Genomic DNA, 27893 nt, shown 5'->3' on the forward strand with positions numbered 1-27893 from the left:
ACTTCTCAGAACCACTCCACCTGCTCCAGATCTGAGCACCTGTTTAAGACCCCACAATCTGTTCTAGCTCCCAGTACCTGCTCAAGCACAACTTCTTCTAGATCAGGGATGTCAAACTCGTGGCCCTCCAGGCTTTGGAAAACTACAATTCCCATCATGCCTGGACATCCTATGGCTATCAGGGCACGCTGGGAGTTGTAATTTTGCAACAGCTATAAGGCCATGAGTTTGACATCCGAGCTCTAGATCTTAGCACCTTCTCAAGGCCTGCCACCTGCTTCAGATCTCAGCAACTTCTCAGGACCACCCCACCTGCTCCACATTGCTCATCCATTCTAGATCTCAGCATCTGCAGAAGGCCATGGAATTGACAGTGAAACCTTCCTAACACAAGTTCAGTTCATGGAATAATTTCCAGTGTGACTCTTCTAGGTGTTCACGGTAATTCTGAGGACAGCGCGGTCACCTTTGGCTATTACGATGTGATTCATTGATGAAGCAGCCCTGCCTGCAACACATGGAGACATCATCTCATAGACTTACATAATAATAATCACAGCCCCTTTACTGTGGTGTTAATAGGGTTACACCTGGGTGGAGTTTCTTACTCCCATCTCAAGCTTCTTCACAAAACCTGTTGAGCAATTTCTATTTCTAAGAGAAGAAAGTCCATGATCTGTTGGGAACAGGTTTGACCGTGTCTGCTGACGTTTGGCTCAGTCTTCAGATAGTTATTAAACACCCTGAAAAAAAATTACCCGGAAAAACTGGTAATGTCAGGCGAGGGTGGCATTCCTCTGATTGCATAGGTATGGCTTGGTAGCCGATGCTTGCATATATAAGGAGTGCCCTTGTTGTTGAGAAGCTCAGAAGATCTCATTGTGCACTGGAGAAGCCTGGCACTCAGGTGAGTCAGGAGAAAGCTCAAGAACCACAATCTCTTTACGACCTTGACACCTTAGGCTGGAGCAACCCTTCTACTCTGCTAATCCATAGCACCTGACCGCTAGGGTCATGGGCAGAGATTAGATAGGTGCAACCAACTGGAAGTTCAGGAGGGTATTTATTTTTTCCTTTTGTTGTCTTCATTTTACACATTTAGATGTAGCAGTGATGTGTTTGTCAACAGGCACAAATCATTGTGATATCAGGATGTGCTTTCTGGTAGGTGAACCTACGACATGCTCTAACTCAACATATTACCATGCAAAACTTTGCAAATTCAGCTCTGCTACATCTCTACTTGTAGAGCTGTCGTACAGATGCAGCAGAGCTGAAAGGTTGAGGGGTATAAAAGGAGATACACCAGAAATAATTTAGGGTGCATTGTCTCACGCCGGTATTTTCTCTGATGATACTCTGGAAAAATGTATAATTCACAGTTTACAGTATATACGAATACACAAATGAAGCAGAGCTGAATGTATTTTTAACTGTTTGAGCTGTGTTTGTGCTTTGTGATCACTGCCAGAGTTCAAATTTGCAGGTTTATATGTATACCTAATTGCAATTTCAGCTCTGCTACACCTGTGTGCAGTGATCTATGTGTTATATACCTACGATTTGTATGCTGGCTGTTAATTCTTCTTTCGCTAGCTGTATTACGCTAGGCCATGACGTATGCGGTCTAGTGCTAGAACAGGTGCAGCTACATACAATACACTATATGTGATGTCTACCGCCTTATGTGTTGACTTTAGCACAGCTCTAAAAGGGATACCCTTAATTCCGTGTCATTGCAGTATTCGGTTGTCTTTTCCCCAGGAGGTGTGAAGTCACAGACAATGGCCTCACACACACATAGGAACAGATGTAGCAGAGCTGAGTTTGTTATTTGCCACAGCTCATCATTATATATCGCAATATTGTGTTCGGTGCAGCAGCAGGTTTACAATGTGCGAATGACGATGTCCCAGAAAATGTGGTGACCTGCTCAGCTACGTCAGGAATCGGGCATTGTTCACAAGGGGATTAAGTCTATGGTGGCTGATGAGGGGGGTTCAGATGAGACTTGTCTCTGGTGTAATTAATTCAGAGTTTATTGCTAACATGATCCATTCTGTCTTAGGTGTGTCTACCATGTGAACGCTGCTCATCCACATTGCAGCCGCTGCCTCCTCCTCCGCCTCCTCCGCCTCCTCCTCGCCCCGGAACCTGTGCTCCTGCCTGTCAGTCCACCTGGCTCAGTGGTTCTTAACAGTTCAACAGTTCTCTATCGAAATTGTGAAATGTTTAGGACCACTTGACCAGGCGGGCGCTCTCTTCTCGCTGTGGACACAATGGAGGCCCCAGCATCAGGAGTAACAGCCGAAGAACTTCTCCACTTCTGCGAGAGGGAAGACTTGTTAAGACGTGTTAACCTATAACCTGCCAGTTTCTTGGAAATGCACACGAAGCAGAATGGTAAATTTTAACCGGTTTCACATGGTCACAGTAGGGCTGTATTATGGCTGCAAAACCCCATACAAATCCCTTACTGAAACTGGACTAGGGTTGTGTGGTGGAACTATATCATTGGGTTCAGCAGACCCTTTGGGGGGGGGGGGGGGGGGTTGCAACCTTAATACTGGTGCTAAAAGGTGGCTATATTATATGACACAAACCTAATGAGGACTGGACCTGTGGAACTGAGCTTCCCAGGTACATGGAAGGGTTGGTATGACATTGGGGAAAAAACAGCGCCACTCTTGTCTTCAGGTTCTGTTTAGTATTGCAGGTCAGCCCCATAAATGGACACAGACCAGGGTGGCTCTGTTTTCAGCTACTCTCCTAAACCCCCTTTAATACTGTAGATATTTAGAGACTCATTTTACCATATTGCACAGATAGTTAAAGGGTTGTTCAGTATTAAGAAAACTTGTCTGCTTTCTTCCAAAAACAGCGCTACCCCTGTCCACAGGTTATGTGTTGTATTGCAGCTGTGTCAAATTGAAGTTGTAATACCACATACACCGTGTGAACAGGTGTGGCGCTGTTTCTGGAAGGCAGCCATGTTTTTCTAATTCTGCACAAACGCTTTAAGGATGCCTAGGGGGATGGCGAGATCTGGTTCCAGCAGTTTTTTTTTTTTTCTCTAATACAGAGTACGTTTTCTACATGATAAGATTAGACCAATGGGGGCGCGAGTCCCTTTTTGTTATTTTACACATTATAGGTTTTGTTTTAGTATTACATGCTGTTTCAGAGCAGATCCACTTACAGGGCAAAGTCGCCATTTTGGATTGGACATTTGCTACAAAGAGACCCGTATCGCAGCTCTCACTACACCGCGTCCAGCGATCCCAGCAAGCACATGGATTTCTGCATCTCCATAAGGAGATATTGTATTTCCCAAATGCAAGCCCCATTCACAGGAATGGAAAAAAGGTTGCACCCTAAAGTGAAATCAGATTAAGTACAGATGTAGCAGAGCTGACTTTGTCATGTAGCTTTCTTCTGTAAACTGTTATAACTCACCAAGTTTAAGATGGCAGATACAAACTGTAACGCAACTGATGAGCTGTGCCACAAGACAAACTCATCTTCAATACATCTGTATATCATATATTAATAAAATCTGATTTACTGTTAATGCCTAGATACACATCTCTGGAAGGTCAGTTTATATCAAAATGTTGTTAATTGCATTATTGAATAATGAGAATCAATTAGAAGATGTAAATGTGTAATTCCAGTTGTGTAGCAGTGTCTGCTCACTACCAGTGTGAGCCATTGCACCCACATCCCAGTAATGCATCACTAGTAGTGTCCATGTCAGGCTTCCCAGTAACCTCATGTTTTTTCATAAATTATTTTCTTAAAAGGGACCCTTTTTACATTACAAAAACTTTTTTCTTCCAGACACAGCACGACTATAGGCAGTGTGTGGTATTGCAGCTCACTTCAGACAAGTCAATTTTGCAATCCCAAACACAGCCAATGAACAGATGTGCCCCTATGTCTGTAAGAAAGCAGCCATGGTTTTCTAACTTCATATAACCCCTTCAGTACATAATTAGTTGATTGACAGAATAATACAAATAGGATTTAAAATATATAATGCCAAAATAGTAACCACTACATACTGTATCAAAAAAAATATACAGCTAGTGTAGTACCACTTATTGCCAGCAGAAGGTGTCATTCCTCTATTTTATACTCTGTGAGAGCTCTCCATCTGCTGGTAATAAGTGGTATTGCGCCAGCTATGAGTTAGTTATTTATGATGTGGTATTCTCCTCTTTAGGACTGTGTTGCATTAACTATTCACATCAAGAACGCAATAACTTTACTTACATTCCTGTGTTGGGATGACTTGTGCCAAATGACAAACTCAGCAGATCGGCATCCTGTAGAATATTCCTATCCATGTCTATTCTGCTTTTCTTCACAGTTTCTAACCTAGGAATATTGCAAAATATGTTATCTATATTTAAGTAAGATAAGAGCGTACAATGATAAATTGAAATTAGTTTTAGAAGAGGTGACAGTTTCTTCACATGAGCGCCCAGTGTTGCCTCTAGTGCTTGCATTTCCAAGAACTCTTGGCCATATTATGCTCTGTCAATACACATATTTCTACGACACTGCAATGTTTTATGTCCTCTTTTCTAAAATAAAATTTCATGTAAATCTTCTATTGGAGTATTTTTTTTTTTTTACTATAAAAACTGCAGAACTGGGTTAAAAAAAAATATTATTTTCTTAATTCCTGGAGCAGCAAAGCAAACACATTTTCAATTAGACTGTGTGTTTGCCTATTCTCTATTCAGTGACTGCGCCAACAGGAATTTCATGCTGTATTTTACCATGATGTAGGGGTGCAAGCGCAGAAATGATCACTGTAATAAAAGGTAACGCAATGCACTTGAATTGATTATGATCCGGTTTAAGAACCTATAGACATTTCATATATAATAAACATTCATAAGCTCATTTTTCTGTAATAAAATTATATCAGTATGAATTATTTTCAGTCCCTGAGGCGTAAGTGAATATATTCTAATTTCACCATGAACTGACAGAACTTCAAGGGTAAACATAATACCTAGGAGGTGAACAGATTTTCGGAAATTCATTTCAGTTTGGATTCTATCTACTCAGCGGTCAGATTCGATTCAATCCAAATAAATTTGACCCAAATCGAAAGTGCCCCAACTGAAAAATTGAAAATTAATGTCTGACATTTGAGGTCAACCCCTTTTTAGCTCTTTAACACCAAGACAAGATTTGTAATGTCAAAGTGACAGTGACACAAATGGGTATCTGGATGGTATAGGTGGTAACAAATAGCCTGCACTGTCAGATTTTGTTTAAATTAAAGAACTGTCCACAAACTATCCCTTCATGGGGGCAGATGCCTGCCGGTGTTCATACACACATGGTGGTATCTAAAGAAGCAAATCGCTTTTTGTTTTTAACAAGCAGTTGAAAAATTATCCCATTCTGGTGAGTAATATCCCATTTGGCTTTATGTAGAAAATATATTCTCCTGGAAAGTGAAGAAGCAATAGCTTTTTACGAAAGCCGCAAAAAAATTACCTTTTTTTGGCAGCAGTTTCAGATTTGTTATACTGAGCAGAGAAGGGTTCTCAGCCTCAGCAGTTCAGTATGGAACATGATGGACAAGGCAAGAGATGTGTGGTTGTGTAGGGGTAGTAGTAGGGGCAGCAGTACAGTATGGTACATGATGGACAAGGCAAGAGATGTGTGGTTGCGTAGGGGTAGTAGTAGGGGCAGAAGTACAGTATGGTCCATGGTGGACAAGGCAAGAGATGTGTGGTTGCGTAGGGGTAGTAGTAGGGGCAGAAGTACAGTATGGTCCATAGTGGACAAGGCAAGAGATGTGTGGTTGCTTAGTGGTAGTAGTAGGGGCAGCAGTACAGTATGGTACATGGTGGACAAGGCAAGAGATGTGTGGTTGCGTAGGGGTAGTAGTGGGGCAGCAGTACAGTATGGTACATGGTGGACAAGGCAAGAGATGTGTGGTTGCGTAGGGGTAGTAGTAGGGGCAGCAGTACAGTATGGTCCATGGTGGACAAGGCAAGAGATGTGTGGTTGCGTAGGGGCAGCAGTACAGTATGGTCCATGGTGGACAAGGCAAGAGATGTGTGGTTGCGTAGGGGCAGCAGTACAGTATGGTCCATGGTGGACAAGGCAAGAGATGTGTGGTTGCGTAGGGGCAGCAGTACAGTATGGTCCATGGTGGACAAGGCAAGAGATGTGTGGTTGCGTAGGGGCAGCAGTACAGTATGGTCCATGGTGGACAAGGCAAGAGACGTGTGGTTGCGTAGGGGCAGCAGTACAGTATATTCCATGGTGGACAAGGCAAGAGATGTGTGGTTGCGTAGGGGCAGCAGTACAGTATGGTCCATGGTGGACAAGGCAAGAGATGTGTGGTTGCGTAGGGGTAGTAGTAGGGGCAGCAGTACAGTATGGTCCATGGTGGACAAGGCAAGAGATGTGTGGTTGCGTAGGGGTAGTAGTAGGGGCAGCAGTACAGTATGGTGCATGGTGGACAAGGCAAGAGATGTGTGGTTGCGTAGGGGTAGTAGTAGGGGCAGCAGTACAGTATGGTCCATGGTGGATAAGGCAAGAGATGTGTGGTTGCGTAGGGGCAGCAGTACAGTATGGTCCATGGTGGACGAGGCAAGAGATGTGTGGTTGCGTAGGGGTAGTAGTAAGGGTAGTCTTAGGGGCAGCAGTACAGTATGGTCCATGGTGGACAAGGCAAGAGATGTGTGGTTGCGTAGGGGTAGTAGTAGGGGCAGCAGTACAGTATGGTCCATGGTGGACAAGGCAAGACATGTGTGGTTGCGGAGGGGTAGTAGTAGGGGCAGCAGTACAGTATGGTCCATGATGGACAAGGCAAGAGATGTGTGGTTGCGTAGGGGTAGTAGTAGGGGCAGCAGTACAGTATGGTCCATGGTGGACAAGGCAAGAGATGTGTGGTTGCGTAGGGGTAGTAGTAGGGGCAGCAGTACAGTATGGTACATGGTGGACAAGGCAAGAGATGTGTGGTTGCGTGGGGTAGTAGTAGGGGCAGCAGTACAGTATGGTCCATGGTGGACAAAGCAAGAGATGTGTGGTTGCGTAGGGGTAGTAGTAGGGGCAGCAGTACAGTATGGTCCATGGTGGACAAGGCAAGCAATGTGTGGTTGCGTAGGGGTAGTAGTAGGGGCAGCAGTACAGTATGGTCCATGGTGGACAAAGCAAGAGATGTGTGGTTGCGTAGGGGTAGTAGTAGGGGCAGCAGTACAGTATGGTCCATGGTGGACAAAGCAAGAGATGTGTGGTTGCGTAGGGGTAGTAGTAGGGGCAGCAGTACAGTATGGTCCATGGTGGACAAAGCAAGAGATGTGTGGTTGCGTAGGGGTAGTAGTAGGGGCAGCAGTACAGTATGGTCCATGGTGGACAAAGCAAGAGATGTGTGGTTGCGTAGGGGTAGTAGTAGGGGCAGCAGTACAGTATGGTCCATGGTGGACAAGGCAAGAGATGTGTGGTTGCGTAGGGGTAGTAGTGGGGCAGCAGTATAGTATGGTACATGGTGGACAAGGCAAGAGATGTGAGGTTGCGTAGGGGTAGTAGTAGGGGCAGCAGTACAGTATGGTACATGGTGGACAAGGCAAGAGATGTGTGGTTGCGTAGGGGTAGTAGTAGGGGCAGCAGTACAGTATGGTACATGGTGGACAAGGCAAGAGATGTGTGGTTGCGTAGGGGTAGTAGTAGGGGCAGCAGTACAGTATGGTACATGGTGGACAAGGCAAGAGATATGTGGTTGCGTAGGGGTAGTAGTAGGGGCAGCAGTACAGTATGGTACATGGTGGACAAGGCAAGAGACGTGTGGTTGCGTAGGGGCAGCAGTACAGTATGGTCCATGGTGGACAAGGCAATAGATGTGTGGTTGCGTAGGGGCAGCAGTACAGTATGGTCCATGGTGGACAAGGCAAGAGATGTGTGGTTGCGTAGGGGTAGTAGTGGGGCAGCAGTACAGTATGGTACATGGTGGACAAGGCAAGAGATGTGTGGTTGCGTAGGGGTAGTAGTAGGGGCAGCAGTACAGTATGGTACATGGTGGACAAGGCAAGAGATGTGTGGTTGCGTAGGGGTAGTAGTGGGGCAGCAGTACAGTATGGTACATGGTGGACAAGGCAAGAGATGTGTGGTTGCGTAGGGGTAGTAGTAGGGGCAGCAGTTCAGTATGGTACATGGTGGACAAGGCAAGAGATGTGTGGTTGCGTAGGGGTAGTAGTAGGGGCAGCAGTACAGTATGGTACATGGTGGACAAGGCAAGAGATGTGTGGTTGCTTAGTGGTAGTAGTAGGGGAAGCAGTACAGTATGGTACATGATGGACAAGGCAAGAGATGTGTGGTTGTGTAGGGGTAGTAGTAGGGGCAGCAGTACAGTATGGTACATGGTGGACAAGGCAAGAGATGTGTGGTTGCTTAGTGGTAGTAGTAGGGGCAGCAGTACAGTATGGTACATGGTGGACAAGGCAAGAGATGTGTGGTTGCTTAGTGGTAGTAGTAGGGGAAGCAGTACAGTATGGTACATGATAGACAAGGCAGGTGATGTGTGGCTGTGTAGGGGTAGTGGTACCAGCATTGTTGTTTCCTGCCCACACATTCTGTTAAGGCCTCATGCACACGACCGTATGTGTTTTGCAGTCCACAAATTTCGGATGCTGGTTGTGTGCATGCCACATTTTCTTTTTAACTTCAATATAAATGTCTTAACCTTGTCCGCAAAACGGTGTGATGTCTGCATATTTTGAGGTTACATTGACATGAATGTGTCCTCATGCTATCTATAAAAAACGTGGATCCGATGCGGACAAAACAGAGTTGTGTGCATGAGCCCATAGGATGACTGAAAATGGCATGAAGAAGATAAAGGGGTAGTCAGAACAGAAGAAACCGTAGCTGATTATGTTGACGCCGAGTATGATGACAATGACCACCTACTGCATTACTTATGAATATGACCCGGCTGCTAGAATAACAATGGGGATTAGGAGGAGGATGGTCTTGGTCACCTAGAGCTGCCATCACTACCATCCAGGCTTGCCCAGGGTCTTACAGCTTTTGAACCTACACCAAGAGCAGCAGCCTCCCAAGCTGACCACAGCAGAAGAAGATCTGCCCCTGGCAGGTTTTTGTGATGTTTTGGTTTTGATCTTTATCACTACCACCAACACCCTCCTTCTCTAATGTCATTACCTCATCACCCTGATTTGGTTCCCAGGTCCTGTCCAACACTTATCATTATCACACTGTAATACATCATGGGCTCCCCCACCCCCATGATTCCCACCTCTACCACCACCACCATTACTACATGTGCTACTACTACCACCAACACAGCTCTACATTTCAGTCATCATGCCTTCCTCCTCGTGGCAGTCCAAACACTAGCTGTTTTCATACAATTCATAAACAGTATCTGGAATATCTTCCTTAGCATCTGGGGTAGATCCACTAGGAAGGGTCAATGAAGACAGATAGAAAATAACTATTTCTATTAGGCATCAAATGAACTGTTATGGAGGATGAGCAGGAGCAATGTGCTGAACACTATCTCAAAGGCACGGTGTAAGACTCCATGAGTACAAGAGGCAAGGAACAACTGTGGCCGAATGGCTGGTGCTGACAGTGTTGCTTCTGCTGCCATTTGTGCTATAGCCACCTACATTCTCATGGCCAGATGATGTGACACAGATGTTTCTGTTAAGGTTAGTTTCACATTTGCGGCCAGAAATCCAGCAGGCTGCTCCAGCAGAGAACAGCCCGCTGGAGCTCTCTGGATCCCGCATTGCTGAATGGTACTGGAATACCCACCGGCCCCATTAACTATAATGGGGTCAAACAGATCTGGCCGCTACCCAGTAAATATGCAGAGAATCGGCTTAACAAAAACCGCTGCACGTATCCTCTCTGCTGGAACAGCCTGCCGGATTTGTCCATTGACACTCTGTCTTTTAACAGAAATGTTATGTTTAACATGATATTTATCAAGAAAAACAATCAGAAGTCACACAGTCTATCCACTAAAAGAGTACTGTATTGTTGGACAGAGTCCAGTACAGTAACACTATGTCAGGCACAAATGTCTTTATTAAATTGAATTTTACAAATGGTTTAAAAAACTGAAAAATAAAAAAGGCCCATTGTGCAGAACAATATACAATAATTGTGATGCAAAACAATACGTCAGGTTGGTACACTGTGATCGACTGAATTTTCTTAATAAATTTTAAAGCATTTTATTATTATTTTTAAATGTCAGCATAGGCTTACTGTGATACACATCAATAGGGCTCGCCCCACCCCTAACCTTAGGAGAGCCCAGACTGGAATTTGTAGAGAGAGGAAGATATGACTTGTGCTCCCTCTTATCAGGCCTAAAAAGCTACAGAGACTCGCCAATTTCTGCATGATCTAAAAAAAGGGAGAGAAATCTGCATAGCTGAGCATTGGAGATAGTAAGGTAACCTGCTACCAAAAAGCAGCTAGACTTTACTGCAGTGAGGAACATTAAGACACCCTCCCACTCGACCTGGTCAGTCCTATCTCTAAAACTCTGTATCCCACAATGTACATTACAGCCACCATAGAAAGAGTACTATTGCCCTCTATCGATTCTGCAGGAAGAGACTTGAGACAGAGAGGGAAGAGGGCCATAAATCCATTGTTTTGCTGTTGCTGGATGTACTGCATTTTGTTACTTTAGCTCTTGCCTGGTAATTGACTTCTGCACCATACGCCCTGCCTTGCACCCATACAGATATTGAACATCATGGGCACCCCAACTACCATCAGTCACAAGCAGGGTTCATTTTACTGCATGGCCTCGGGGAGAACAGGTGTGAGGAAAGCCACTGTGATTGACTGTAACAGCCAGAGCCACTATCACTCCCATCCTCCACTCTGGCTCCAACTGGGCTCAATGCACAATGAGGGACTAGGTCTCTCCCATCAGTGCACTAAAACCATAATTTGCATAAGGTATAAAAGTATTTTCTGTTGGAAACACCACAACCGATTTTAAGACAGATATCATTTGACGCAGCAGGATCAACCCTACCCCAGTATGCCTGGATTAACAGATTCTGGAGACTTATTGGCTATAGTTATGGGAAATAAACCAATAAAACCTTTTGCGGAAGGATCAGAAATGTTGTAACTATTCTTTAATCCATTTAATTTTATTCCTGCTGACATCTTTAGGACTCCAGTAAAAATTAAGATCTCCTTTCACATTTATCTCCTGTGCCAAAATGTCCAAAGACAGGATTGCTCAATAGTCTACACTGAGGGATCTGGTTATTCATATATTTTTTTTAATGAGTGAGTAATACAGACGCTGACTAGCTACTTATAGCTGTCGCTAGAGATAGTTTTCTTTTCTCTTGAGGAGAGCCAATTTGCATACTTTTCCCAAGAAGCATTGCCCTAGAAACTCAACCATCTGGGTCTCCACAAGGAGAATCAGTACTTTAAGAGGCAATAGTCAAATAAGGAAAGAAACATGGAAAATTCTAAGCCTACAATTCAGAATAAGAAAAACATGGTGGGCTTACCCATCTCAGACAATGGGGGCATATCACTAGGATATGCCCCCATTGTGCGATTGGTGTCGGTCATAGAGGTGGGACCTGCACCTATCTAGTAAACCCAGCCGTCAAAGTGAAGGAGTGTGCACCGTGCATGCAAGGCTGCCCTTCATTAATTTCTATAGGGCCGTTGCGCTGAACTATGGAAAGGGTTAATGCACAGCCAGCTAACACTAGGAGAGACTATGACTTTCTACCTATGCAAACTTTTGGAGGGAAAAGACAGACGCATAGAAACATAGAATGGGTCGGCAGATAAGAACCATTCGGCCCATCTAGTCTGCCCAATATATTGAATACTATGGCCCTATCTTGTATGAAGGATAGCCTTATGCCTATCCCATGCATGCTTAAACTCCTTCACTGTATTTGCAGCTACCACTTCTGCAGGAAGGCTATTCCAGGCATCCACTACTCTCTCAGTAAAGTAATACTTCCTGATAGTTTTAAATTAGAGGGGCAAAGGTTTAAAAGTAATATGTCCTCTTGTAGCAGTTTTTCTTCTTTTAAATATTCTCTCCTCTTTTACCTTGTTGATTCCCTTTATGTATTTAAAAGTTTCTATTATCTCCCCTCTGTCTCGTCTTTCTTCCAAGCTATACATGTTAAGGTCCTTTAATCTTTCCTGGTAAGTTTTATCCTGCAATCCATGTACTAGTTTAGTAGCTCTTCTCTGAACTCTCTCCAAAGTATCAATATCCTTGTGGAGATATGGTCTCCAGTACTGAGAACAATACTCCAAAGGAGGTCTCACTAGTGCTCTGTAGAGCGGCATGAGCACCTCCCTCTGTCTACTGGTAATGCCTCTCCCTATACACCCAAGCATTCTGCTAGCATTTCCTGCTGCTCTAAGACATTGTCTGCCTACCTTTAAGTCTTCTGAAATAATGACCCCTAAATCCCTTTCCTCAGATACTGAGGTTAGGACTGTATCACTGATTGTATATTCTGCTCTTGGGTTTTTACGCCCCAGGTGCATTATCTTGCACTTCTCAACATTAGATTTTAGTTGCCAGATTTTTGACCATTCCTCTAGTTTTCCTAAATCCTTTTCCATTTGGTGTATCCCTCCAGGAACATCAACCCTGTTACAAATCTTTGTGTCATCAGCAAAAAGACACACCTTACCATCGAGGCCTTCTGCAATTTCGCTGATAAAGATATTAAACAATACGGGTCCCAGAACAGATCCCTGAGGTACCCCACTGATAACAAGACCTTGGTCTGAATATACTCCATTGACTACAACCCTCTGTTGTCTGTCCCTCAGCCACTGCCTAATCCACTCAACAATATGGGAGTCCAAGCCCAAAGACTGCAATTTATTGATAAGCCTTCTGTGTGGGACAGTATCAAAAGCCTTACTAAAGTCTAGATAAGCGATGTCTACTGCACCTCCGCCATCTATTGTTTTAATCACCCAATCAAAAAAAATCAATAAGATTAGTTTGACATGATCTCCCTGAAGTAAACCCATGCTGTTTTTCATCTTTCAATCCATGGGATTTTAGATGTTCCACAATCCTCTCCTTGAGTATGGTTTCCATTAATTTCCCACACTGACCTTCTGTCTCATTTATCTCGGTTCATGTCTGGAAAAACTGCTTAATCATTCCCATAGACTTGTATTGAAGCTCTTTATAAATCTATGATAGACAGAAAGAGTAGCAATGTTTCTGTTTAGGCTGTGCTTCTCCCCTCCACTCCTCCCAATAGAAGGTTCTAGTTTAGCTAGAAACTGTATATAAGGAGAGCAGTCAGAGCCCTTGCAGATAGAGATCAGTGCTCAGTAGGAGAAACTGCCAGGCCGCATGAGTGACCAGAAGACTACACGGAGATGGGGATACTCTGCCACACACCCATTAACTAGGGCAACAGCCTTTAACCAGGGTACCCGCCATCTAACAAAAGAGAAGGACAGCTAGTTCAGGTCTTTCCTCAGCATGAACCCTTCTTTTGTCCTGGAGCCAGCTCACTGTCTTTCCTGTAAATTTTTGCCCTTGAATTCCTCCAGTAAAGAAGCACACTGGTTTACTACAGACCCTGACTCTCTGGACATATTTCCCATTGGGCCGCACCATGCCTTACCATCCCTTCCGGAGAGCAGCAACACATGGTGTCTATGACACTGGCTGACCTGTTGCATGTGCGCTTGGCAGCTGAAGGCATCTGTGTTGGTCCCATGTTCATATGTGCCCGCACTGCTGAGAAAAAAATGCTTTACTATATCCAAAAGAGCCTCTAGGAACAATGGGGAGATGCCATTACTTCTAGAGACTCAGCTCTCTCTGCAACTGCTGCGCCCTCTTCACTTTGATTGACGGAGCCTGGTGTTATGAGGGTTCAGCAATAAGGGCATCACCACTGCTCTTGTTGCATCCATTCTCCCCTGCCTCGCTGCTTTCTTACTGGCTGGCCCTGTCAATCAAAGCAGTCAGGGAGCGGTAATAGAAATTAATGGAGCTTGGGTGCAACAAGAGCAACAGCAAACAGCCGCAAACAGTTGAATAAGGAGGTTGCTGGTGACAGATTCCCTATTAAAACCCTGTTTATTCTGGGCTTTGAACTCAAGGAGGTGGTCCTATTAGCAAATCTTGCGTTATTTGCAGCAAGATTTGCCAGGCCTCAGTGGAGCCCATATATTTTAGCGCACTATGGAGGAGATATTGTAAACAAAGTTTTTAAATGAATAGGGTTCAGATAGAGCAATCCGAACCCGATTTGCTCAAGCCTAGTGCTTGTGGTTCAGAAATGTATTCTTACCTTACCAAATTAAAAAGATTACAATTTTCAAAATAAACTGTATACTAAAACAGTACCTAAATAAATATTATTGGAGTTTAACAACCACCAAGCTCAGTAAATATAGTACCAGTACTAAATCCAGCACTAGAACTAAGCTTTTTACATATACTGTATATAGCAAGAGAACCAAGCTCAATACATAAATACAGCATCAGAACCAGGCGCATTACATAACTACAACACCAGAACTAGAATCAGGATCATTGCATAAATACCAAACCAGAACAAAGCTAAGTATATAAATACAGCACCCAAACCAGGCTCAGCATATTAATATAGTACCAGAACCCAGCTCAGCACATACATACAGCACCAGAACTTGGTTCATTACAAGAATACAGCACTAGAACCAAGCTTGATATGGTACATAAGTACAGCACGGAAACTAAATTCAGTACATACACTCACCTAAAGAATTATTAGGAACACCATACTAATACGGTGTTGGACCCCCTTTTGGCTTCAGAACTGCCTTAATTCTACGTGGCATTGATTCCACAAGGTGCTGATAGCATTCTTTAGAAATGTTGGCCCATATTGATAGGATAGCATCTTGCAGTTGATGGAGATTTGAGGGATGCACATCCAGGGCACGAAGCTCCCGTTCCACCACATCCCAAAGATGTTCTATTGGGTTGAGATCTGGTGACTGTGGGGGCCATTTTAGTACAGTGAACTCATTGTCATGTTCAAGAAACCAATGTGAAATGATTGGAGCTTTGTGACATGGTGCATTATCCTGCTGGAAGTAGCCATCAGAGGATGGATACATGTTCTCATTCTGTTTACGCCAAATTCGGACTCTACCATTTGAATGTCTCAACAGAAATCGAGACTCATCAGACCAGGCAACATTTTTCCAGTCTTCAACAGTCCAATTTTGGTGAGCTCGTGCAAATTGTAGCCTCTTTTTCCTATTTGTAGTGGAGATGAGTGGTACCCGGTGGGGTCTTCTGCTGTTGTAGCCCATCTGCCTCATGGTTGTGCGTGTTGTGGCTTCACAAATGCTTTGCTGCATACCTCGGTTGTAACGAGTGGTTATTTCAGTCAACGTTGCTCTTCTATCAGCTTGAATCAGTCGGCCCATTCTCCTCTGATCTCTAGCATCCACAAGGCATTTTCGCTGCCGCATACTGGATGTTTTTCCCTTTTCACACCATTCTTTGTAAACCCTAGAAATGGTTGTGTGTGAAAATCCCAGTAACTGAGCAGATTGTGAAATACTCAGACCGGCCCGTCTGGCACCAACAACCATGCCACGCTCAAAATTGCTTAAATCCCCTTTCTTTCCCATTCTGACATTCAGTTTGGAGTTCAGGAGATTGTCTTGACCAGGACCACCCCCCTAAATGCATTGAAGCAACTGCCATGTGATTGGTTGACTAGATAATTGCATTCATGAGAAATAGAACAGGTGTTCCTAATAATTCTTTAGGTGAGTGTACATACAGTACTAGAACCAAGCTCAGTACATACATACAGTACTAGAGCCAAGCTCAGAAGATAAAAACAGTATCAGATACAAGCTCACAGGGAGTAGGTACCGTTGTCTGTCCTTGTTGTCTCCATAGCAGCACATTGGGATACACATACTGTATGCATCCATGTCAGCTACTCCTTACATATGCCTTATTAGACAAAAGCAAAATGTTCTAGGTCAATGTTATAAGGCATGTGATTGCAGAGGCCTGTGGCTGACACTGTTTTCAGGGCTTGTAACTAGCACTTTTATTGGGCACACAGTTGCCCATGGTACAAGTCTAGAACTGTTAGATATGTGGCTAGTACTGTAATTGGAAAGGTGACTTCCCTGATATGGGGCAAGCAGACAATCTGCACGTAATCACTCATGAGTATTGCATATAGTTCAGTCATGCTGTGGTAAAATAATTACTTTCAATAAGATGACTAATAGAGCTAGCACTGGCATGTGCGCCAGGACAGCGGAGCATTGCATTAGGAGATGGGAGCAGACTAGTGTCATCCTGCAGGCTCCTCTCCACTCACTGAATGGGCAGGATGACAGCTATGCAGGGGTAGGCTCATCCTGAAGTATTATCGATGATCATCATAAGTTGACCGTGTGCTGCAGTCTAGGGGGACAGGGACACTGCTTCTTTCTAGTTCAGTGGTTTCAACAACTGATTTGGGTGGACCTGGCAGAACCAGCTGGATTCCAACCCTGGGGTATTCCCAACATAGACAGTCATAGCATATACACTGGGACCTGAATCTATGTGGAAAACGGGGTCCCCCCTGACCAGTCTGACGAGGTGCCTGCCATATCAGGTAAAGAGAAGTGGCTGAGCCGGTGTGTGGCTAACTTGGTTCACTTCTTTGAGGGTCACTGAAACCTCTTTAAGCTGAGTATACACTAGTCCATCCAACCCACTAATGTCTCAAGGGCCGATACAAGCAAACTGTATAAATCACTCTACACTTAAATGGGTTTTCCGAGATCTTTATACTGATCTTCTGGATAGGTCATCAGTATCTGGTCGGTGGGGATCCAACACCCGAGACTCCCGCCTAGGAGCAGTGTGAGAAGGTGCCGGCGCTCGCAGTAGCGCTGTGGCCTTCTCACAGCTTTCCCTAGGTCATGTGACGTCCCGTTCATCGGTCACGTGGCCATGTTGCAGCTCCGCCCCAGTGAAGTGAACGGGGCTGAGCTGCGATACCAAGCAGAGCTGCTATATAATGTCCGGCGCTGTGCTTGGTGAGCAGAGAGAAGGCCGCGGCGCTACTGTGAGCTCTGGTGCCTTCTCAAACAGCTGATCCTTGCGGGTCCCAGGTGTTGGACCCCACTGATCTGATAATCCTTTTAAAAACTTTCCCATATGTTTTTATTGCACTCGCCACTAGCAAAACAGGTACAGATGAAAGCAGAGAGCAATAGTATGAACAATAGACCCTTGGTGAAATGATTGCATTGCTTTTTAGTATGGCTCAAAAACCTATTCAGATCCAGATAATGAGAGCAGTGCAAGGAAAGGACAGATCTAAATAATATATGAGAATATAATGGATCATGACGTTTATAGATTATATGAACATACACAGATGTGTCCTTTCTTCCCTTTTCTTTTGGCTTGAGATAGTTATAAGATTTCCAAATTCTTAATGGCAAACCAACGGACCCAGTAAAGGACTGGGTGAGTCACAATGTAGTTTCTTCACAGGGCCACTAGATGGCTGCATTGAGCTCTTAAACTTGCATGCTGCAAATCCTAAATAAATCGCCACTTCCAAGCCTTTGCAATAATAGGCTTAGGAAATGCTGGTCACTATATTCTAAGCATGCTTTGGGGGCAATAGAACTTTTCAGGCATGTGTAATTATAGGGAAAAAAATGATTGTATTTAGCAATATTGCTCCACGTTTAAGGACGTATACATTCTGTATTGCCATTTCCATCAATGCTTCCTGCTGGGTCCTACTGCATATATTTGTAAGAGAGAGCAGGCTGGTGAGGATATGTGTTTCACTCTAGCTTATGGCTGTAATAGATGTGCTGTGAGGCATGAGGCTGCATGCTGAGTGTATTCAACAGCCCACAGAGTGCTATGCAAAATGACCTATCCACACCTTGTAATGTGTTATGTCACATCATCTGCTCAGTTGTAGGAATACACCAGCGGTGGTGCAATGGGTATTGTGCGCTTGAATATAGTTTATTATAACGCTGCACCATCCTGGTATATTTGCATCATTGGCCTATACGCAAGTCGAAAATGTAGCAGATGTAGACACCCGTTTTAGGGTGCTTGCCCCTTCTCCAGAACACACCATGATGCCTGCTGGGCTAGATCTGAGGTCTTTGATGTAGGGCTCCAGGGATGCGGTTTCTCGTTGTGGAGAGCACTAAAGCTAGTGTAGGGAGTCTTATCGGCCATGCAATGCAACCTGGGGAGAAGGATATACAGATCAGCTCTCTTTCAAGAGAAAGAAAGCTGTCCCTGCAGTGCCACCTAGTGGAGGTACCTGCCCTGTAGTCAATGTCTGCCCCTTGCAAGATATTAGAGAAATCAAGATCCTTCTTCAAAAAGAACAAAGGGAGCAACCCGCAGCTGTTTGGAGTTCTTGCACTTCGGCTGATAGTTTTTAGACTTTAAAAGGTGATGCCCAGCTTTGGGGCTTTTTTTGTTTTGTTTGTTTTTAACTAGACCGCTGCAGTGTGTAGCACCTGTTGAAAAAAATCCATACTAACCTACCCCCTGCTGTTGTGTTCTGGCTCCTCTCAGCAGCCTTCTGGTACTTGTCCTGCCACCTTCTGGATGGACGGATGTCACATGTGCCACTGCAGCCAATGACTGGACTCAATAGGGAAAGGTCTCCAAGCGGCATATGACCCGGCAGTTCAGTGCCACTTGAATACATGTTACTGCTGAGATAGAACATGTGACCCGTCCATCCAGAAGTTGGACCAAAAGATTGCTGGAAGGAGCAAGAACACAGCGGCAGGGGGTAGGTGAGTATGGATTTTTCAACAGATACAACACACTGTAGAAGTCTGTAAAAAATAAAAAAAATTCTGGACAGCCCCTTCAAATATGTTAAAATGGGTCGTCTCAAAATAACAACCCCCTATATGGAAGGGAATCTGTCATGAGGAAATTCACTGATAATGCCTTGTAGGGCTGGCCCAGCTGAACGTAATGATACCCTTCAGAATGACGCCCCCTGAGCCGCGATAGGGAGAGCCGAGACACGCCCCCTGAGCTGTGATAGGGAGAGCTGAGACACGCCCCCTTAGCTGCTGCAGAAAAGACACACCCCTTGAGCTGTCAGCTTGATATAAATCTAGCAGAGCAATGAATGAGGAGATCTCTGGATCCATATGAGGTACAGGGCTGGTTCTAGCTTTGTTAGAAAGAGATCGTCCCGTACTATACAATTTTCATTTTGTACATTAGTCATGGGATAACCCCTTTAATCCAAAGGCGGGTTCCTTTGCTCCAGCTGATTGCACTTGCTCTCTGCTCTTGCTAAAACTGGTGGTGCTGAGCTGGGTCTCCAGATGACATCCATATGCTCTACTACATATAGAAAGGATAAAAAGTATAAAAACACTAAAATGCTAATATGTGACATTGTATCTATAGCTGATACATAGTATGGACATCTGACACTCATATGTGATGTGTCAGGGAACCTGGGCCGCTCTGGGCCATAGGATATTAACCATCTGCTCTAAAATGTAATTGTGTTTAGGACACCTGAGGGACAGTCCCCTATGAGGGATCCGACGCGGCTCCCCACAAATCCATCACGTTATACACAACTGACCTGGGGTCACGTTACAGCGAGATCCATTCCCAGCATCGCAATCTCTCTGCCATCAGAATGGATGGGATTATCAGGACCTGCATTCACAGAACTTTCTTCTCTCTATAGTTTTTCTTTCTCCCGCTGGTTGTGTAATATTTCATCTTCCATTTATCCTCAATCATCATTGTGTCATAAACTTCCAGGACACAACATCCCGCGGAATACTCAGTGGTTTATGTACGAGAGGCTCTGAACATCAATCTTTAGCTTTCACTCAGAGAAATTTGAGATTTACAAAAAGTAGGAACGCTGTGGAGGAGTCTCTGAGGTATAGGGCTCTGTTGCTTCCAATGCAATCCCAACAATAATGTAAAAGTGGTAATACAGTGAAATTCCTTTAACCACTTCCCGACCGCTCATCGACTATGAACGACCTTGGGCGTTCGGTTCATCTCTAAATGGACGTTCTGGAATGTCCTTTCAGAGATGGCAGATGCACGCATAATCGTGCAGCTGCCGAGCGGGGGGCCCGCTGTCAGTGACAGCAGGACACCCCAGAGAGAAGGCAGGGACCGTCCCTGGGTGTCCCTGCCTTCTAGATCGTTGTATACACAGCGCTCAATGAGCGCTATGCTGCTTCCTGTCCCGCCCGGTGGTCATGTGATCGCCAGGGCCGGGGGAGTGCAGGAGCTGTCGGGTCTTCCATAGACCACGATCGGCCCTGCACTGAGGCTGTACAGCGCTGTATCCTGGTGTACAGCCTCTCTGGGGGGGTATATTTCCCCTGTAACTGGGGCTACGATGTCAGTCCGTTACAGGAGAAATAAATAGTAGTGATGAGCGGCAGGGGCAATATTCGAATTTGCGATATTTTCGCGAATATTTGGTAGACTATTCATCATATATTCGAGAATTCGTGAATTCGAGATTATTTTCTTGATCGAGAAAAATTGGCAATGTAATATTCGTGTAATGCACGCGAAATACAGGCGTGGGTCACTTATAGCTACATTTTTCAAGCTGCTAGAAGTTTCCTGAGACTGGAGAAAATGGTTGGCACGGCAGAACATTACAATAACTTTATATGCAGATAGAGTGCTCCAAAAAATTCGCGATTGCGAAATCGGCACCAATAATGCAAATATTTTGGCGCAATACGTGCAACTTCACATTTGAGCAGGTCTGACTACTTATTAGGTGATTGGTGCACTAAGTATTGTCGTGAACTTGTGACATCACAGCACTATGTCTGCAGCATGTATGTATGGACAGCAGAACCGATCAGCTCCACTATATCAGGATATAACCTACACTGACTATCTGTATTATACAGGGAGTGCAGAATTATTAGGCAAGTTGTATTTTTGAGGATTAATTTTATTATTGAACAACAACCATGTTCTCAATGAACCCAAAAAACTCATTAATATCAAAGCTGAATATTTTTGGAAGTAGTTTTTAGTTTGTTTTTAGTTTTAGCTATTTTAGGGGGATATCTGTGTGTGCAGGTGACTATTGCTGTGCATAATTATTAGGCAACTTAACAAAAAACAAATATATACCCATTTCAATTATTTATTTTTACCAGTGAAACCAATATAACATCTCAACATTCACAAATATACATTTCTGACATTCAAAAACAAAACAAAAACAAATCAGTGACCAATATAGCCACCTTTCTTTGCAAGGACACTCAAAAGCCTGCCATCCATGGATTCTGTCAGTGTTTTGATCTGTTCACCATCAACATTGCGTGCAGCAGCAACCACAGCCTCCCAGACACTGTTCAGAGAGGTGTACTGTTTTCCCTCCTTGTAAATCTCACATTTGATGATGGACCACAGGTTCTCAATGGGGTTCAGATCAGGTGAACAAGGAGGCCATGTCATTAGATTTTCTTCTTTTATACCCTTTCTTGCCAGCCACGCTGTGGAGTACTTGGACGCGTGTGATGGAGCATTGTCCTGCATGAAAATCATGTTTTTCTTGAAGGATGCAGACTTCTTCCTGTACCACTGCTTGAAGAAGGTGTCTTCCAGAAACTGGCAGTAGGACTGGGAGTTGAGCTTGACTCCATCCTCAACCCGAAAAGGCCCCACAAGCTCATCTTTGATGATACCAGCCCAAACCAGTACTCCACCTCCACCTTGCTGGCGTCTGAGTCGGACTGGAGCTCTCTGCCCTTTACCAATCCAGCCACGGGCCCATCCATCTGGCCCATCAAGACTCACTCTCATTTCATCAGTCCATAAAACCTTAGAAAAATCAGTCTTGAGATATTTCTTGGCCCAGTCTTGACGTTTCAGCTTGTGTGTCTTGTTCAGTGGTGGTCGTCTTTCAGCCTTTCTTACCTTGGCCATGTCTCTGAGTATTGCACACCTTGTGCTTTTGGGCACTCCAGTGATGTTGCAGCTCTGAAATATGGCCAAACTGGTGGCAAGTGGCATCTTGGCAGCTGCACGCTTGACTTTTCTCAGTTCATGGGCAGTTATTTTGCGCCTTGGTTTTTCCACACGCTTCTTGCGACCCTGTTGACTATTTTGAATGAAACGCTTGATTGTTCGATGATCACGCTTCAGAAGCTTTGCAATTTTAAGAGTGCTGCATCCCTCTGCAAGATATCTCACTATTTTTGACTTTTCTGAGCCTGTCAAGTCCTTCTTTTGACCCATTTTGCCAAAGGAAAGGAAGTTGCCTAATAATTATGCACACCTAATATAGGGTGTTGATGTCATTAGACCACACCCCTTCTCATTACAGAGATGCACATCACCTAATATGCCTAATTGGTAGTAGGCTTTCGAGCCTATACAGCTTGGAGTAAGACAACATGCATAAAGAGGATGATGTGGTCAAAATACTCATTTGCCTAATAATTCTGCACGCAGTGTACACTGCTCAAAAAAAATAAAGGGAACACTTAAACAACACAATGTAACTCCAAGTCAATCACACTTCTGTGAAATCAAACTGTCCACTTAGGAAGCAACACTGAGTGACAATCAATTTCACATGCTGTTGTGCAAATGGGATAGACAACAGGTGGAAATTATAGGCAATTAGCAAGACACCCCCAATAAAGGAGTGGTTCTGCAGGTGGTGACCACAGACCAATTCTCAGTTCCTATGCTTCCTGGCTGATGTTTTGGTCACTTTTGAATGCTGGCGGTGCTTTCACTCTAGTGGTAGCATGAGACGGAGTCTACAACCCACACAAGTGGCTCAAGTAGTCCAGCTTATCCAGGATGGCACATCAATGCGAGCTGTGGCAAGAAGGTTTGCTGTGTCTGTCAGCGTAGTGTCCAGAGCATGGAGGTGCTACCAGGAGACAGGCCAGTACATCAGGAGACGTGGAGGAGGCCGTAGGAGGGCAACAACCCAGCAGCAGGACCGCTACCTCCGCCTTTGTGCAAGGAGGAACAGGAGAAGCACTGCCAGAGCCCTGCAAAATGACCTCCAGCAGGCCACGAATGTGCATGTGTCTGCTCAAACGGTCAGAAACAGACTCCATGAGGGTGATATGAGGGCCCGACGTCCACAGGTGGGGGTTGTGCTTACAGCCCAACACCGTGCAGGACGTTTGGCATTTGCCAGAGAACACCAAGATTGGCAAATTCGCCACTGGCGCCCTGTGCTCTTCACAGATGAAAGCAGGTTCACACTGAGCACATGTGACAGACGTGACAGAGTCTGGAGACGCCGTGGAGAACGTTCTGCTGCCTGCAACATCCTCCAGCATGACCAGTTTGGCATTGGGTCAGTAATTGTGTGGGGTGGCATTTCTTTGGAGGGCCGCACAGCCCTCCATGTGCTCGCCAGAGGTGGCCTGACTGCCATTAGGTACCGAGATGAGATCCTCAGACCCCTTGTGAGACCATATGCTGGTGCGGTTGGCCCTGGGTTCCTCCTAATGCAAGACAATTCTAGACCTCATGTGGCTGGAGTGTGTCAGCGGTTCCTGCAAGGCGAAGGCATTGATGCTATGGACTGGCCCGCCCGTTCCCCAGACCTGAATCCAATTGAGCACATCTGGGACATCATGTCTCGCTCTATCCACCAACGTCACATTGCACCACAGACTGTCCAGGAGTTGGCAGATGCTTTAGTCCAGGTCTGGGAGGAGATCCCTCAGGAGACCGTCCGCCACCTCATCAGGAGCATGCACAGGCGTTGTAGGGAGGTCATACAGGCACGTGGAGGCCACACACACTACTGAGCCTCATTTTAACTTGTTTTAAGGACATTACATCAAAGTTGGATCAGCCTGTAGTGTGTTTTTCCACTTTAATTTTGAGTGTGACTCCAAATTCAGACCTCCATGGGTTGAAAAATTTGATTTCCATTTTTTTATTTTTGTGTGATTTTGTTGTCAGCACATTCAACTATGTAAAGAACAAAGTATTTCAGAAGAATATTGAATTAACTCAGATCTAGGATGTGTAATTTTTGTGTTCCCTTTATTTTTTTGAGCAGTGTACATATAAGCTAACTATCTAATGTAATGACTCAGCAAAGCACAGAGCACAGCAATGTCACTGCTCTCTCTCTCAGATCTGCAAAATACTGCATACACTGGCTGCTGGGAGGTTCTTATATAGTAAGGGGTAGGCAACTTTCCTATTGGTTGCTAGGGATGTTGCTAAGCTCAGACAAAGACATTGCAGCCTTCTCATTGGCCCACAAGCAAGAAGGGAGGTTATTGATGAAAAAAAAATCTAGAATATTAAAAATTACGAATATATATGACTATATTCTAAATATTCGCGAATTCTCGAAGTGCCGACCGATATTTTCGCTATTCGAATCCAACACTCATAAAGAAAAAAAAAAAAAAAAAAAAAAAGAAGTTAAATGTCTCCCAGAGGTCTTGTATGACCTTATGGGGGACACAAAGTGTAAAATAAAAAAAATGTAAATATAAAAAAAATAAAAAGTGTTTAAAAAAAAAAAAAAGAAAAGAAAAAAAAAAGAAACCGCGTCCGCAACAACTGGCTCTATAATAATAATAATATCATATGATTTACCCTATCAGATGAACACCGTAAAAAAATAAAATAAACATTGTGCCAAAAACACATTTTTCTGTGAGCTCACCTCCCAAAAAACATAATGTTAAATCAATAAAAAAAGTCTTATGTACCCCAAAAGGCTAGCAATAAAAACATCACCTCATCCCGCAAAAAATGAGCCCCCACACAAGACCATAGCCTGAAAAATAAAAAAAAATGGCTCTATGAAAATTGCAACGCAAAAACATGATTTTTTTAAAAAATGCTCTTATTGTGTAAAATGTAAAAAAAATAAAAAATAACATATTTGGTATCGCCACATCCGTAACAATTGGCTCTACAAAAATATCACATGATATACCCCATCAAATGAACGGTGTAAAAGAAACAAACAAATAAAAATTATGCCAAAACAGTTTTTTTTTGGCACTTCACAAAAAAACATATCAAAAGGTTGTATGTACCCGAAAATGGTAGCAATAAAAACGTCACGTCGTCCCGCAAAAAACAAGCCCTCACACAAGACTATAGCCAGAAAAATGAAAAAAATATGGCTCTAAGAAAGTAGCAACACAAAAACATGATTTTTTTTCTAAAAAGGTCTTTATTGTGTAAAACGTAAAAATTAACTAGACATATTTGGTATCATTGCATCCATAATGACTGGTTCTATAAAAATATCACATGATCTACCCCATCAAGTGAACGCAGCTCATTCAACAAAAAAACTAAAAAAGTTATTGCTCTTAAAAACCATGACAGAAAATTCCATGTTAGAAAATCCAGACGTCGCTCCTTCCCTTCTGAGCCCTGGCGTATCCCCAAATAACAGTTTACAACCACAATTGGGGTGTTACTGTATTCAGGAGAAAGTAGGTAGCAAATATCCTTCTCCTGTTATCTTTTGTGAAAAAGAAAGTTTGGGCCTAAAGCACCATTTTCTTGTAAAAAAAAATAAAAATAAAAAATATTTTTCATTTTCACACCCAAGTATTAAATATTCTATGAAACAGCTGTTGAGTGAAGTGCTTGCTACACCCCTTAAAAATTCCCTAGGTAGGGTAGTTTACAAAATGTGGTCACTTTTTGGGGGTTTTCACTGTGGGGTTACCTCAGGGCCTCTTCAAATGCAACATGGTGACCAAAAACCATTCCAGCAAAATCTGCCCTCCAAAAACCATATGGCGCTCCTTGACTTCTGTGCCCAAACAGCGGTATACGACCACATATGGGGTGTTTCTGCAAACTGCAGAATCAAGGTTATAAATAGAGGTTTCTTTTGTTGTTAACCCATAATGTGTTCCAGGAAAAAAAAAATTGTAAAATGGAAAATCTGCATTTTGAAATTTCACCTTTATTTTGCTTTAAAGGGGTATTCCCATCTTGCTACTTCATCCGCAATTGCTGCCAACTAGCTGTTCACTTCCTGGTTTTCTGCTGCTAAGGCTGGGCGGGCTTAGGCAGTTTGAGTGAAGGCCGGCAACACCTCCTTATGACATCACACTGAGAGCTGAGTCCTTGTGTGCTAGTTCATGTGAAGAGTATGACTCATCAGTCTGGCAGCTTGCAGTGTCTGTGAGGCCCCTCCCCCTGCTGGGGGAATCAGAGAGCCATGTGAAGTGAGCTCAGTGTACAGTAACACGTGGCTGTTCTTCAGTTTTACACACAAAATCTCAGTCTGATCTTTTACAAACCCATTTTGTGCATCAAAAACTATAATTCCATATTATACATTAGCTCAAAAGCTTGACCAACCCCCACCCACTAGCACTGATGCAGATTTGTTTCCATTACAGCTGTGCTCCAGTTGTGTATAAACCTTACACTATGTATCTTTATAGATGCATATACAGCTCAGCTACATGTGTCTTCTCCAGTCCCCTAACATCACTTTGGCTGAATGGCTTCCTATACAGCCCTGCTACATCTTTATTCTACTCCCCCACTAGCACTGTGTCTGAAAAGCTTCATATACAGCTCTGCTACATCTGTCTGTTTAGCTCTTCAACCAGCACTGTGTCAGAACAGCCGCATATTCAGCTCTGCTACATCTTCCACCAGCATTGATGCTGACCCACCAAATATACAGCCCTGCTACATCTGTCTATTCCCTTCCCCATTAGAAATGTGTCTGAACAGCAGCGTATTCAGCTCTGCTACATCAGTTTCTCTCTTTCACCAGCATTGATGCTGACCCGCCACATATACAGCTCTCCTACATCTGTCTATTCCCTTCCCCAATAGAACTATGGCTGAACAGCAGCATATTCAGCTCTGCTACATCCATTAGCCCCCCATATGCCTCCATCAGCCCCCATGGTGCCTCCATCAGCCCCCATGGTGCCTCCATCAGCCCCCCAAGTGCCTCCATCAGCCCCCCAAGTGCCTCCATCAGCCCCCCAAGTGCCTCCATATACTTACAGGATCCTTCTATCTTCATTCAGCAGGACCTGCGCTGATGTCACCACGCGCACCATGTAGTAAGCGTGATGACGTCAAAAGGTCCTTTTGCAGGTCCTGCAGGAAGAAGAAAGAAGACGATGCCGGCTGCGCGATTAAGTGGATAAGGGGAGTTAATTTTTTTTATTTTTCAACCCCTCAATCGACATTTTAGTAAGCATTCTGTATTAATAATGCTATTATTTTCCCTTATAAACATGTTAGAAGGGAAAATAATACAGTGAATTAACTTTAATGGGGTCCGGGGTTGCTCATCCCTATCATCTCCTAGCAACCATGCGTGAAAATCGCACCGCATCCGCACTTGCTTGCAATTTTCACGCAGCCCCATTCATTTCTATGGGGCCTGAGTTGCGTGAAAAACTTAGAACATGCTGCGATTTTCACGCAACGCACAAGCGATACGTGAAAGTTACCGCTCATCTGCACAGCCCCATTGAAGTGAATGGGTCCGGATTCAGTGCAGGTGCAATGCATTCAACTCACACATTGCACTCGCAAATGAACTACTACCCCCATCGGCCCACTGTGCCTCATGTATTGCCCCTGCGGTCCGCTTCACAATCTGTGTGAGGGGCCTGGGCATTTGGGGGGGGGGCCATTTCTGGGGTTGGATAACCCCTTTTAAGCCTCATGCACACAGCCGTAAGGGTTTTGCAGTCTGGAAATTGTGGAACCCTGGCTGTGAGCATGCTGCCTTTTTCTTGCCCCGTCTAGAGAAAAGTCCTATTCTTGTCCGCAAAACGGACAAGAACAC

At 44.2% G+C, this 27893-nt stretch overlaps 2 long non-coding RNA genes across 2 annotated transcripts in view; both read left to right on the top strand.

The window, feature by feature from the left end:
• The window catches only part of LOC120981392, a 643721-nt gene that overhangs the window by 592564 nt on the left and 23264 nt on the right, over positions 1-27893 (top strand). The window lies entirely within an intron of this gene.
• On the top strand, positions 876-2669 carry LOC120981393. Its single transcript, XR_005774706.1, has 2 exons — positions 876-907; positions 2069-2669. It is a non-coding gene; the product is annotated as an uncharacterized LOC120981393 (long non-coding RNA).

Source organism: Bufo bufo, chromosome 11 (assembly GCF_905171765.1).
Source record: "Bufo bufo chromosome 11, aBufBuf1.1, whole genome shotgun sequence".
Classification (NCBI taxonomy): Eukaryota; Metazoa; Chordata; class Amphibia; order Anura; family Bufonidae; genus Bufo; species Bufo bufo.